Below are 14363 nucleotides of genomic sequence, written 5' to 3' on the forward strand. Positions count from 1 at the left end.
ACTGCGAACGCCGGCTGAGCTGGGTCTCGCAGCTGGGTGCGCGGCGGCGGAGAGCGAGGCCTGGTGAGCACCCCCTAGGTGCGAGCCGACTTCTTCGAGGTTGTGTAAGCGATAGGTTTGGCGGGCCGGCGAGCGAGCAAGCGGTTTCCTTCAAGTGGCACCGGGATCGGTTGCCGTTAGCCTGGTGAGTGCGGGAGCCCCCGCAGTCTCAGCTCCTCCTCCTCCCCGTGCGGATCTCGCAGTTCGGCGGGACCCAGGAGAAGAAGTCCCGGGGCGAGGGAGGGCGCCGGCCGTCCTCTAGCTGGGGTTCCTGGGCCCAGGCGCCCGTGGCGCGTCGGTGCGTCATGGGCCCGGCTGGCCTAACGGCCGCGCGACCGGCGGAGAGGAGTGTGGGGGTTGGGAGCGCTAGTGTGTTTGCTGTAGGGAACGCCGGTTGAGGCGGGGGGAGGCGATGGGGCTGGGAGCGGCGCCGGGGACTGCGGGCTGTCGAGGCTGCGGGGCGGAGAGGAGGCGGGCGCTGAGCCTGCGCTGCGGCCCGGCGCGAGGCGGGGGTGGGCAGCATGGAGCGCTGAGACTGAGGCAGGAAAGAGGAGGCGGGGTGGGGGGAACGTGTAAGGATCTTAACCTAAGCGGGTTGGGACCGTCTCGGGATTTCACAAGTTACAACCCGAGCGGGAGCCCGTGGTTTGGAGGCAGGTGGGGGTGGAGACGGAAGACTGCAGTTTACCGATGTCATAACAACATGGGCCTGAAGCGGCTGACAGGGGTGTGGTAATTATAGGAATGGCAGAACTTCGTTTGCACACAGTCTGTGTAAGTGGTGATTCGAGGGAAACGGCTAAGTATTAGATTAAGCTCAAAAGGGGAGGAGAAAACAAGGATGACTGGAGACCGGGAGGTCGTTTTGAAGGAACATTTTTGGTTTGAATGGAAGTATTTAATATTTCACTTAGAAATGCAAGATTTCACAGTAATTGACCTTTAAAGTTTAAATTTAGAATAAACAGTTTCCAGGTATTTTTCCAAAACATTAAGTAATACTAATTTTTCCAATCCTTTTCTTTTCTTTTAATAAACTGCTTTGAAAATCTGTTTCTTAGCAGTAGGTGAGTGATTTTTCCTCCCTCTTGTTGCTTCAAGTCTCATTCTTGACATGGTTTTTTCAAACTTGTTCTTGCATTTGTAATATTTTGAAAGTAAGTAACAAGTATTCCTTCTTTATTTTAAAAATTGAAGGGACAGAATCTTAACTTTTCAAAGGAAAGTGAGCATAAACTCTTGTAATTTTACTGTAATAATTTATTCTTGGAAGGAACTGTTCTGTGTGTAATACCTGATTTTAAGATTAAGGACATGAACGAAAGTACCAGGTACTGTGCTAAATACTTTTTGGATAGTAAAACATTTAATGCTTAAAGGAGCTCTGAAGTAGATACTAATTTTTCCTGTTCTAACAGATGAAAACTTTGAAGGTGAAAGAAGTAACTTAGGTAAGGTCATCCAGCTCCTGTTTGAACCAGCTTTAGAACCTAAAGTTACTGCCATTTTAAGAATTATTCCTCGTTTTCTTTCATACTTCTTGATTGTGTTTTCTTTATTTAATCCATTCATTCAGCGAATACTTACGGAATGATCATGTGCCCCAGACTGGGGATATAGATCATGAACCTGTTTTTGTTTCCTTTGGAATTTATAGTGTAGGGAGAAAGACTAACAACATTGAATGTATTATAAATACTATGTGACATTTAATCTGTCATTATAATTAAGCAGAAACTGTAGTGTACTCTACTGAATAGCAAAGGAAGTTCAAATAGAATCAAACAACATAGTCTTGAGTTTACAGTCTAGTAGGGAAACAAAGCATTTTATTAAAACCTAGAATAAACTAAATGACAGAAATAAATGCCTTGCCTGAAGGCAGTATAATTGCATTATGTTACTTTAGGTCCTTGTAGAAATTTCTTCACAGAACTATGACTTAATATTATGCATCTAGACTTTTATCTAGGATTGGAATGTAAGAAAAGACAACATCGGGAAAAAACACTACATTGCTATCCAAGACACTATTTCTAATTTGTCAGTTTTTTGTAAAGCAGAGACCCTTAGAGACAGTTTTTTGAAATCCCCTTTGATAGGCCTTTTCTCTATTTTTGCTTTTTTAAAAAACAAATAAATAACTGCTTTTATTAGATCATTTGTGTTTTGTAAGCCATCCTGTTTCTCTTTACACTTTGGCTTCAGGAGGCTCAGAACGTGGGCCAATTTTTTGTAATGTTCCTTGATCTCAGCTGTGTTATAAATTAACCAGCTAGTCTGGAGTTGCTCTTAATTTACTTCTTTACTATTTTATTTGTTCCCTATTGCTCTTGATTTTGTTTTTATCTTTTCCCTTTCCTTTGAAAGTAAGGATTATATCTTACTCTTTTAATTTATAGTGTTTTAGCATAGTGTTTGTTGAATTGATGATAAAGTCTTGATGATGTCAGATGTTGCGTTTTTACATCTGTCAGACTGTTAGAAGTATGTATGGATACTTTGTAGAAAATCAATTAAAACTTTTGGCCATGCAAGTAAAGACGACTAACCCTAGTGATAAGGATCATTCCCTACTGCCCTCTTAATAGTAAGATTTCTGTACTTTGCATGGTATTATTAATTCAGCCATATTAATGGAAGAAAACATTGGAAATGGTCAACAATTCAATTAGCTGATTGGGGCTGATTTCATTCTACTCTTGCTGCAGTAAGCAGGAGGTGGTCCCAGGCCAAAGAGGGGACAGATAGGGACCTCCTTAGAAAATATTGAGGCCCTGCAGTGAAAGAGCAGGAATAAAGATTGATGGAACTGTTACAGTTATTTTTTTGTTTGTTTTTGTTTTTAAGATGTTCCAACTTTACAAAACAGACCTAAGTGATAAAATGGTTCTGCCATAGTGTAGTGGTAGACTAATTGGGACAGTTCTGGAAAGCAGGCAATAATCCAGAATGTAGATAATGGGGATAATCTCCTACACATAGCAAAGATAATGCTGCCCTTAATATACAAAGATAAATCTGCTTACTCATCATCATTGATTTTCCATTGTGAAGAGGGATATATGCTCCATTGTCCATGGGTCTCTGTGCAACAAAAGAGCTGAGGGTCAGAATGTGGGTTTGTAGTTACGGAACCAAGGAGACCAGCAGAAAGTTCTAACATCTGTTGATGGGTCAAGCACTACATCAGGTGCTTTCACTTAATCCTTGTAAAGCCACTTTGAGGAGGTAGTCATGTGTACAGGGTGGCTAACTAACCTGCCCTCCTTCACAAAGTGGTGGAGCTTGGATTCAAACACAGGGCTATTTGGACTGTTGTTCACATCAGTAATTCAAGCTTCATTTTGTTTTGGGTTGCAGTTCAGTGTGTCCAGCAGAACAAACTAGACGTAGTTTGTGTAGCATCATGAAATGATACTGTGAAGATTTAATTTACTAAAAGCTGAAAAGCTGTTTATGTTCCTTGCTTTATTGCTGTTAAAAAATACAACTTTAAAATTAGAATAATAACTGAAAGCAACTGTTCCCTGTCCCAGCCTGTACACATTAGAGGCTACTATTTTCTTTCTTTTAGCTGTTTCCTTTTTCATATTTATAAATAACTTGGTTCTATTGCTATTTCTTGATATAGGAATTTTTGGACATTGTCAGTTGACTGACTTTTCTCCATGTCTCCACACTGCCTCTCCCATCCTCCCCATACAGTTATCACAGGTGTTTATTAAGTTAACATTCAGTGTTTTTACAGTATTTCAATTTTAGCTATTAACAGCTGAATCATGTAGTGTATTTTGATGTCATTTATTCACTTAATTTAGTTTTTCCAGGAGTTGTTACCTGCCCCCACCCATCACCTTTCATTTGCTGAGACAGTTGTCCAGTAACCCCCTGTCCTTTTCATGCTGTCTGGACTAGTTACTTTCTAGACCTACTTTATAGTTGTTATCCTGGAATTTCTCATGTCACTCTTAAAATTCTCTTTGCCCCTCTCCTTTATTGGATCTTTTACTTCCCACATTTTCTAAGCTTCCTGAGAAAGAATACCTGGGAAATAAAGTAAAAACTTTATGAGAGCTTGCACGACTGGGGAAAAAAATCCTTATTCTACCTTGACATTTTATCAGTAATTTGGCTGGGTATAAAATAGAGGTGTAACTCTATTGTTTTCTGCATTCTAGTCTTGTCGTTGAAGTTCAAAGCTATTCTGATTCTTCTTTTTGATATGATCTTCCCTGTCATTCCTTCATCCTCTAGAAGCTTTTAGGATATTATTTTTAACCCCTGAGTTCCATAATGATGTGTCTAGATGTGAGTCTTTTCATGTAAGGGCACTCCATGGACACTTAAAAGCTGGAAATTCATGTCTGTTATTTTTTGGAAATTCCTTTTATTATTACTACTATTTGACTTTTTGGTAACTTAAGTTTTACAAGTAATTATGCTTCTGAGTTCTTGATCCTTGTGAACAGACCATACAAGCCCTTTAAGTTTTTCGCTTTCATTTCTGAGGCCTACTTCCATTACCCTTTCCAGCAAGCACCTACTTCATTGTGGTTGATACGCTTGTGGATAATATGTGAGTCATTGTAAAATATTTAGAGGGTTATAGGTGTGTATTTAGTTTACATATAGTCATCATATGCCACTTAATGACATTTTGGTCAACTACAGGTGTGCCATAAGATAATGGAGCTGAAAAATTCCTGTTGACTAGTGATACCATGACATCTTAGCCCACGTGTTTGTGGTCATAGCGGTATAAACAGACCTACTGTACTGCCAGTCATATAAGAGTATAGCGCATGCAATTACAGTTCTAGGTTGTACCATGTAGGTTTGTATAAGTGCACTCCATGATGTTTGCACAAGATGAATCACTTAACATCACATTTCTCAGAATGTATCCCCATCGTTAGGTGGCACATGACTGTACAGTTGACTCTCGAGCACCTCGAGTTGGAGCACCAGCCACTGTGCAGTCCAAGTATAGACCAAGTATAGACCAAGTCCGGACCCCAAAATCCAAGTATAACTCCTGATTCCCCCAAACCTTAGTTTTCTCTTGTATCCCTGGGTGATTGGTTCTAGGGCCTTCTCCTTTCCCTGTGGATACCAAAATCCCCTGTATAAAGTGGCATAGATCAATGCACACAGTTGGCCCTCTGCATCCACAGACTCCCAACCACAGATTGAAATAGTACTGGTATTTACTGGAAAAAAAAATTTAGTATAAGTAGACCTGTGCATTTCAAACATGTGTTGTTCAGAGGTCAGTTTTATTGTGTTCTAGACCTTCTCCTGTTTCTTATTTTTAACAGCGTTGTTTTTCAGACCTTTTTGTTTTTGTTGCATGTACATATAGTTGTGTATCATGTAGAATTCCACAGTGCACATCTACCGCATTTTACTTTTTATTTCCTAATGATTGAAACCTTTCTGGTATCACAAATACACTGGTAAATATACTCCTACTTGTCATCCTTATGGGCCTGTGTGAGAAGTTCTTTGGGATATACTATACCCAGAAATGGGATTCCTTGTTCATATAAGTAGGTTATGTACCTACTAGAAGTACAGGTGGGTGCTTGTTTGCCCACATCTTTGGCAGTACTTAGTTTTATACAACTTTCTAGTTTTTGACAATCTGATAGATGTAAAGTACTATCTCATCGTTTCAATTTACATTGTCTGATTACTAATGAGTTTGAACATCTTTTGGATCCATTCAGATTTTCCCTTTTGATAATTGTCTATTTTGTCCCTTTCCTATCTTTCCTGTGGGTCTCCTTTCTTTGGTTTTAGTTGGTAGACGTTCCTTGGGGAGGTTAGATTGAAATAGACTCTAAGCCTGTCTTTGTTCTGTTAATTTTATACATGTTGGCTTTTATTGAATGGATATTCTAAATTTGATGCATTTTTTTCCATTGGTAATCTCTTCCTCATCAATATTTTGTTTTTTCCATTGAGATTTGTATATTTGGGTATTGGGATTCTTGTGGTGTTCTTTTAATTTTTTTTCTTCCTATTTTCCATCTCTCAGTCTGTGTTCTGAGAGATTTCCTCAGTTATCCTCCAACCCTTCTACTGAAATTTTAATTTCTCTATTTTCATTTTTTTGGAAGAGTTTTACATTCACAGCAAAATTGAATGGAAAGAGCAGAGTTTTATCTACTTCCTACTTCCAAATGCATAATCTCTCCCACTGCCAACATTTATATCAGAGTGGTACATTTGTTGTAATTGCAGTCAGCACTGACACATCATTGTCATCCAAAGTCTATAGTTTAGGGTTTATTCCTTTTTTTTTTAAGTTTTTATTTCTTTAATTTTTTTAATTTTATTTATTTTTAGAGAGAGCAGACGGGATAGGATAGAGAGGGAGAGAAACATCGATGTGTGAGAGAAACATCAGTTGGTTTCTTCTTGCAAGCCCCTAACCAGGGACCTGGCCTGCAACCCAGGCATGTGCCCTGTTTGGCAATCAAACCAGCGACCTTTTGGTTCGCAGGCCAGCACTCAATCCATTGAGCCACACCAGCCAAGGCTACATTATGGTTTATTCCTGGGTGTTGTATATTCTATGGGTTTTGACCAATGTTTAATGACTTAGTCATTATAGTATCTTGCAGAGTAATTTCACTGCCATGAAAATCCTCTGTGCTCTGCTGTTTATCCCTCCCACCCCTCAAACCTCTGGCAAACACCTGATCTTTTAACGGTCTCCAAAGCTTCGCCTCTTTCCAGAGTGTCATATAATTGGAATCATACCTATGTGTTTTTTAGAAAGCTCGCAATGTGACAAATATAATACTTCTTTCTCTCCCAAAGAGGAGGAGAGTGAAGGGTATTATATAAATACCCAATCTCATTTATGGATACCAGTGTACAAATTTTAAGAAAACATTAACAAGAAATCTGTTCATAGCCCACCATATTTAATAGGTCAAAGGAGATAAACAGCAATTACTTAAATAGGTGCCAAAAAGGCATTTGATATAATTTAACACAAATTTCAGGTTTTAAACATTTTAGTGAAGTAGGTATGGATAGGTGGCATTTAGATATGATTTTTTTTTTAAGAGTATCTCAAAACAATACTGTGACATAATTGGAGATCTCATACATTTCTGGTAGGAATGTGTGATGTTACATCCATTTTGGAAAACAGTTGACAATTTCTTACAAAGTTAAACACATACTTGCTGTATGACCCCAGCAGTCTCACTTCCAGGTCTTTACCCAGAAAAGTGGAAACGTTTGTTGACACAAAAAACATGTGAATTGTTCATAATGCCTTATTCATAACCACCAAAAACTGCTAACAACCTAAATGCCTAGCAACTGGTAAATAAACAAATTGTGGAAAACAATGGAATACAATTTAGCAACAAAATGAACGAATTACTGATAGATGTAACAACATGGATAAATCTTAAATTAGTTAATACTGAGTGAAGAAGCCGTAGTCAACGGACTACCTACTGTATACTACCATTTATTTGACATTCTGGAAAATGTAGAACTGTAGGGACAGGGAATAAATAGTGATTGCCTGGGGTTGGGAGGAGTAGATTTACTAGAAAGGAACCTTTTGTAGTGAAGAAAGTGTTATTTATCTCAACTGTGGCGGTTACCTAAATTGTAAATTTTACTGTATGTGAATTATACCTCAATAAACCTGACCTTTAAAAAAACGCCAGTATCATGTTTGGTGGCAAAACACTAGATACAGATCAAAATTAGAAATGAGATAAAAATGCCAACTCTAACTTTTGTTGGTTAACATTGTTCCTGAGTTACTAGTTAATATTTTAAGAAGGGATGTGAAATGGGATATAAACATTAAAATGGAGAAGGCACTATGTATAATTTTTTAGAAATATTAAATACTAAAGTATCAGTTGAAGGTACTAGAAACAGAATTCAGTGGCTGGCTTAAATTACTCATTACTACACAATTTTTTTTCCTTTATACAAATAGTAGCCAATTAGAATATACTTGAAGGAAACTTAACATTTATTATTGTAACCAAAAATGTAAATGGAAATATTTAATTCTTGAGTTTAATATTGTAAACATGTTGAGTGTCCTTTTGAGTGCTATCTGAATATTAATCTTAAGACAGAAAAGATTATCTGTACTAAGGGTTCTCAATTTTTTTGGTCTCGAAACTTTTTTACACTCAACGTATAGAAGACCCCAAAGAACTTTTATGTTAGTTTTTTGTATCTGTTAATATTTACTGTATTGGAAATTAAGACAAAATTATGAAATAGAGAAATACACAGCACACATTCCATAAGACATAAGAATGACTAAGTTGTCACATGAAACCTCTGAAAAACTTATGAGTGAAAGTGAGCAAGCTTGTAACATCTTAGTATTATGAAAATAGTTGTCATGAAATGCATTTTTTTCACAAATACTGTCAAACATGGAAAAGTTTAAATCATTTCTGGGTTAGTGATGGTGGTCATGGGGAACTGATTGGTACACTCATTCACTAGTGAATTTTTGCAATATTTTAGAAGGTACTTTGACAATAGCAAAATTTTAAATGCACATAGTTCTGACTTTGAGGTTCTATTGTTTAGATATAATTGGACATTATTGAAAAATGTGCAAATCTATGAAAAAATATTCACGTGAGAGAAAGTTGGAAATGAGCTTAATTGATGTCTAGGGTCTGGTAATTATTATATAAAAATTACTGTATTAGTTAAAAAATGACTTAGTTCTATAGGTGTTGATGTGGAAAAGTTTGTCCAAAGTTGAAGAAAAGTGCAGAACTGTATATAATTATCCCTTCAGTGTACAAGAAAAAACAAAAGAGTATGTGTATACTTGTGTAACCATGTTTTTGAAAGGATATACAGAGAGCTTGATGGAGGCTTCCTTTAGAAACCAGAGCAAGTACACTTTCATTTTTCTTTTTATTCCCTTTCATATTTGAATTTTTTAAAAAACTAAGTGCCTTTTTATAATTTAAAAGGATGGAATATTTCAAAGGCAAAAGCACAGTGTATAGATGGTAAAAATTGTTAAACTATTGGAGTTATTTGTGAGTTCTTGGATACCACAATTTAACAGAAAAGGTAAGAAAGAAAAACAGGCCCTGTCATTTCTCATGTTTACCTATTCCTTTTGAAGAACGGTTGCTCTACTCATGAGATTTACTGCTGTTCCTCTTTAGCTATATTTTCTAATGTATCTTTATTTTGTATTCTTCTGTTTTGTGAATCTTTCTTTCAGCTTTAGTAGCTGAAACTTTTAACTATTCTTCATAACCTATATGGAACTTGTCTTCTCTATGAAGCTATCCTTGATCACTTTAGTCTGAAGAGATTTTTTTTGAGTCTTTAGAGCTATTCATAGCTATTTGTTCATTACACAAATATCAGGTGTGAGCTATAAATGGACTAGACAGTGGAAGTATGCTTTCATATGTTACTTCTTTTCCCCTTATAAGGTATTATCTGCACTATGAAAATGAGGAAACCAAGACTCAAGAAGTTAAGTATTTTCCCTACATCATTGTGCTAAGAAGTAATATTGAAAAGGGCGTGTCAAGGACAACTTCTCTGGACTCGCCTCTTATGTCACTTTAATAAAAAGAATCAAGTGAATAATTTCTGTGAACATTTCTTTCCTCTTAGATTTTTTTGTGTATTTTTTAAAATTTGAAATAATTTCAAGATTACAGGAGTTTTAAGAAATGTACAGAGACCTCCTGTTTACCCTTCAATCCCATTCCTCAATTATTCATTTTACCTTCCTCCATTTGCTTTATCATTTATTCTCTCCGTATATGTGTACTGTGTTCCCAACATTGCCTTTTTTAACTTTTACCCCCCCTCACCGAAGACCGCCACTCGCCCCCGCCCCCACCCCAATTACTTTTAGTGAGAGAGGAAGGGAGAGTGCGAAACTTCAATTGATTGCCTCCTGCCTACGCCGGGATGCGTATACCCAGCCGTCCACACCTGCACTTAGGATAGTCCGAACCTGGGCTGGGATTTGAACCCACAACCTTTTGGTTGTGGGACGATACTCTAACCAACTGGGCCACACAGGTCAGGGCAACATTACCTTTTCCTAATTGCTTGTCTTTCCAGCTCCATGTTGAATACAGGCTTCCAGTTACTTGAATCTAATTGGCTTTTGGTCTTGCACCCTTACTGTAGGCTTTCTCCTTCGTTTGACCTAAAACTTCTGATTTTTGACCTTAGATTATTATTGCAACACTGCTCTTATTTTGCTGTTTTGTGATATTTTAGAGCCAAAATGCTGCCTGCTTGAGGGACCCAGCTCCTTTTATCATTTCTCAACACTGTTAAATATGATTTGTTCAGAATTATTTGCAAATTCTTATTTGTATTACTTTCACCTTTTGGTCTAATAAAGTCCAATCTGACAAACTGGGTGACTTAACAAATTCATTTTTTCACAGTTCTGGGGGCTAGAAGTCTAAAATCTGGCTGCTGACAGCGTTTGTTTCTTTTAAGGCCTCTTCCTGACTTGAGGGCAACAACTTTCTCCCTGTGCCTTCACATGAGCTGTTCTCTGTGCACAGGCTAAGGGGCAGAGAGAGAATCCTGTGCCTCTTCCTCTTCTTAGAAGTACACCATTCTTATTGGATTAGGGCCCTACCCTCATGACCTCATTTAACTTTAAAGGCTCTGTGTCCAAATATAGTCACGTTAGGAGTCAGGGCTTCAATATATGAGTTGGAGGGTAGGGGGGAGATCACAATTAAGTTTGTAACAGTAGAACACCAATTTTGTAATCAGGAGACCTAAAATTACCCTTGCTTTATCTTCCATTAAGTGTGTAACCCTGGGGAAGTCACAACCTCGGTGAGCCTCCTGAAACCTTATCTGTAAAAATGAGAATCGCAATTCTTACCCTACAGGTTTATTAAAAGATTCAGGTAAACTAGATGATGTGACACAGCACACTATAATTCAGTTACTCCCAACTCAGACTTTCATGAAAATCATTTTAATAACTCTTCTTTGACTTCCAGCTTGACAGCATAAGGAGCTCTGCAGACCAGCTTTCTAGTAAAACAACTAGTAAAACTAGTTTCTAGTAAAATTAAAAAAATGACTATTTAAAGCCTCTGGAAATGATCCTAGAACATTACAGTAAATGAAGAGCTTCCAGTTGGGAAGATTTTCTTCCTGGGAGGAGGAGGACATCAGGATTTCTCATTGTGCCCCCAGTGTACTGCTGATGAAGCTAAGTTCTGGGCCAATGCAGTGGCTAGCTAGGGGTCTACATTCTGTCCAGTGCCCATTTGTGGAATAGAGGCTTTACCTTGGGCACAGAGCCACTGAAAGTATTAGAGAACAGATTACCTTTTTCTATCTTAAGAGGCATGTCAGAAGAGATTGGCTGAGAAACAGCTCAGGCTAATGCCTGTCCCCCACCAAATATTCAGCTCCTAAAGGGGGTATCAATCACAGAAGTCTATTGGTGTCCTCACCCCCAGCTTGAGCGCTCTGATTCAGAGATTTTGGTTGGGAGTCCTGGGAAGGGAAGAAGCAGGTCCTAAAAAAGATAGTTCTAATCTCAAGGAACTGACTTCATTTGCAATAGAGCTGGAGAAATTCAAAACTAAGGGTACTCTAAACAGTGGGGTTGTGTTGAAAGGCATTTAGGATGAGGTTTGTAGATCAAGAAGGTACAGGCTAAACTGCAAGCTAGCTAGAGTGCTGGAGAGAACTGGGGTAAGAGATAGCTGGAGGGATCCATCCTGAGGTCAAAGCAAATGTCAAAAACTGACCTCTGGAATTACTCCTTAAAAAGAGCATGAATTTCATTGGATTTCTCTGTAGAGCAATTTACACTTGAGACTTGTTGAAAACAGTAGAGCAATCAGTTGGCAATGATTAGTGGAGGTTAACAGCTGGGAGTTATTAGAGAAGGAGACAGAGCACTGCCAAACTAATATATCATGACAGGGTGACTATGGGCGTATTCCGGCTATGATTCTTGAGATCAACATCAGAGGCATCACACTGCAAGGAGGGGTTTGGGAGTGGGGAAAGACTTCTTTAAAATACAGAAAATTACTAAACGAATAAGCAAAGAAAAACAAAAGCCTGTGTGGCGGGCACCAGTAACCAGAGTTGCCACAAAGCATTATATAAAATACTGAGTTTCCGATAAAAAGAAGACATGCGAAACCAACAGGCAAAAACACCCAGGAAAGTATGGCTAATATACTGGGAAAAGAGCAGAAGCTACCTGTGAGTGACCACATGTTGGATTTAACAGAAAGAGCCTTTTGAAGTAGTCATTATAAATATGTTCAAAGGATCAAAGGAAACCTTGATTAAAGAAGTAACTGAAGGTGTGATGACAACTCACATCAAATGCAGATTGTCAATAAAGACAAATTCCAAAGAAAAATCAAATGGAAATTATGCAGCTGAAAAGTAACATAATTGACGAAAAATTAGAGGGGCTGATTAGTAGGTTTGAACTGGTAGAAGAATTAGTGAACTTGCCAAAAGATTGATAGAGATTGATGAAAGGGAGAGGGGAAAAATGAAGAAACTTGAAAAGAGCCTCAGAAATGAGTGTCACCATATACACATAAAGGAGTACCAGGAGAAAACGCAAAAAAAAGTATATGAATACATAATGGCTGAAAACTTCTCAAATTTATTGAAAAACACTGAGTTGTTCAGCCAGGGAGTCTAATAATGAACTTTAGGAGTAATGTAAGGAAGTTCACAAGTGGACACATCAGTATAACAATGTTGAAAATCAAAGACAAGGAAAATCAGCAGCAGCAAGGGAAAAATGACTAGTTACTTGTTTAACACGGGAACCCTGATAAGAATAACAGCTGATCTCTCAGCAGAAACCATAGAAGCCAGAGAAGGCAGTGAAATAATACACAGTCATGTGTCACCTAACAGATAAGTCCTGAGAAGTATAGCATTAGGTGATTTTGTTACGTGAACATCACAGAGTGTACTTAAACAAATGTAGATGGGATAGTCTACTACACACCCTAGGCTATATGGTATAGTGTGTTGCTCTTAGGCTACAAGTCAGGATAGCATATTACTGTACAAAAAACACAAGATTAGGTCACAAGAGAAAATTGTGCAGTCAAGAGATGTGGTAAGCATGAGATGTATGAAGCTGCTGCCAGTGTAACATGGATACTGTTTTACAGCAAACTTTTTTAAAAAATAGAAGGGTACACTCTAAAATAATGACAAAAAGCCTTGACTGGTGTGGGTTAGTGGGTTGGGCATCGTCCAGCAAACCGAAAGGTAGCCAGTTCGGTTTCCAGTCAGGGCACATGCTTGGGTTGCGGGCCAGGTCCCTGGTTGGGAATGTGAGAGAGGCAACTGATCGATGTTTCTCTCTCTCACTCTCCCTGCACCCCTCTCCAAAAAAATGGTAAAAAGTGTAGTATGGCAAATGCATAAATCAGTAACAGTCATTATCAGGTATTATGTAGAGGTAAGGGATCCAAACTTATTTATAAAAAATTGTTTATTCTTACATGTTTAGACTTCAGTCATCTTCAAAGTACCCTTCATTTGATGTAATAAACCTGCTGAGATGTTTTTCTCTACTGCTCAAAACGGTTTTTGAAATTTTTGCTTTTGATATCTTCTAGTGCTTCTGCTGGATTTTGTTTCAGCTCTTTCACATTGGCAAAATGTTTCCCTTTGAGGAGTTTTGTCATCCAGGGAAGCAAAAAAAGTTGCTTGCAGCAAGATCTGGTGAATGGAGGGACACAGGGGTCATGCCGTTTTTGGTCAAAATCTGCTAAACACTGTGGTTTGGGCAGGTGTGCTCATAAATCACCCATAGGAAGTGGGCTAATGCATTGAAAAAAATATTCAAAAAAAATTTACAGAAGCTGAATGCAGCTTCTCACAACAGCACCAGCCACAGATACAGATGGGTTTTTAGAACAGTCACCTAGCAGGGGAAGCCTGTACTAGAATGGACCCGCCCTCCAGAAGACAGTTCTGTTTTTTTCCGGGGGGAGTTCCCCCGTCATACTGTACATAATTATATATAGCTTTTATATATCTGGCAGACCAGTAGGTTTATTTACACCAGCATCACCACAAACACATGAATAATGTGTTGCTCTGTGTCAGGTTAGCTATGTTGTACTAGGTGATAGGAATTTTTCAGCACCAGTATAATCTTTATGGGACAACTGTTAATATATATGGTTTATTGTGACTGGAGTGTCGTGTGTTATGTAACTATTTGAAGAAATCAAGGACAAATACTGTCAACCAAAAATTTTATATATTATCAAAGCTATCTTTTA

The 14363-nt window shown here is 38.2% G+C and overlaps 1 protein-coding gene across 1 annotated transcript in view; it reads left to right on the forward strand.

Moving 5' to 3' along the window:
- The window catches only part of KPNA1 (karyopherin subunit alpha 1), a 76563-nt gene continuing 62200 nt past the window's right edge, over positions 1-14363 (forward strand). The window contains exon 1 of the mRNA XM_054575217.1: positions 1-184. The gene's annotated coding sequence lies outside the window, so the exon portion shown is untranslated. The remainder of the gene's footprint in view (positions 185-14363) is intronic.

This window comes from Pteronotus mesoamericanus, unplaced genomic scaffold (assembly GCF_021234165.1).
Source record: "Pteronotus mesoamericanus isolate MK-2021 breed Mesoamerican mustached bat unplaced genomic scaffold, CSHL_Meso_final contig_27, whole genome shotgun sequence".
Lineage (NCBI taxonomy): Eukaryota > Metazoa > Chordata > Mammalia > Chiroptera > Mormoopidae > Pteronotus > Pteronotus mesoamericanus.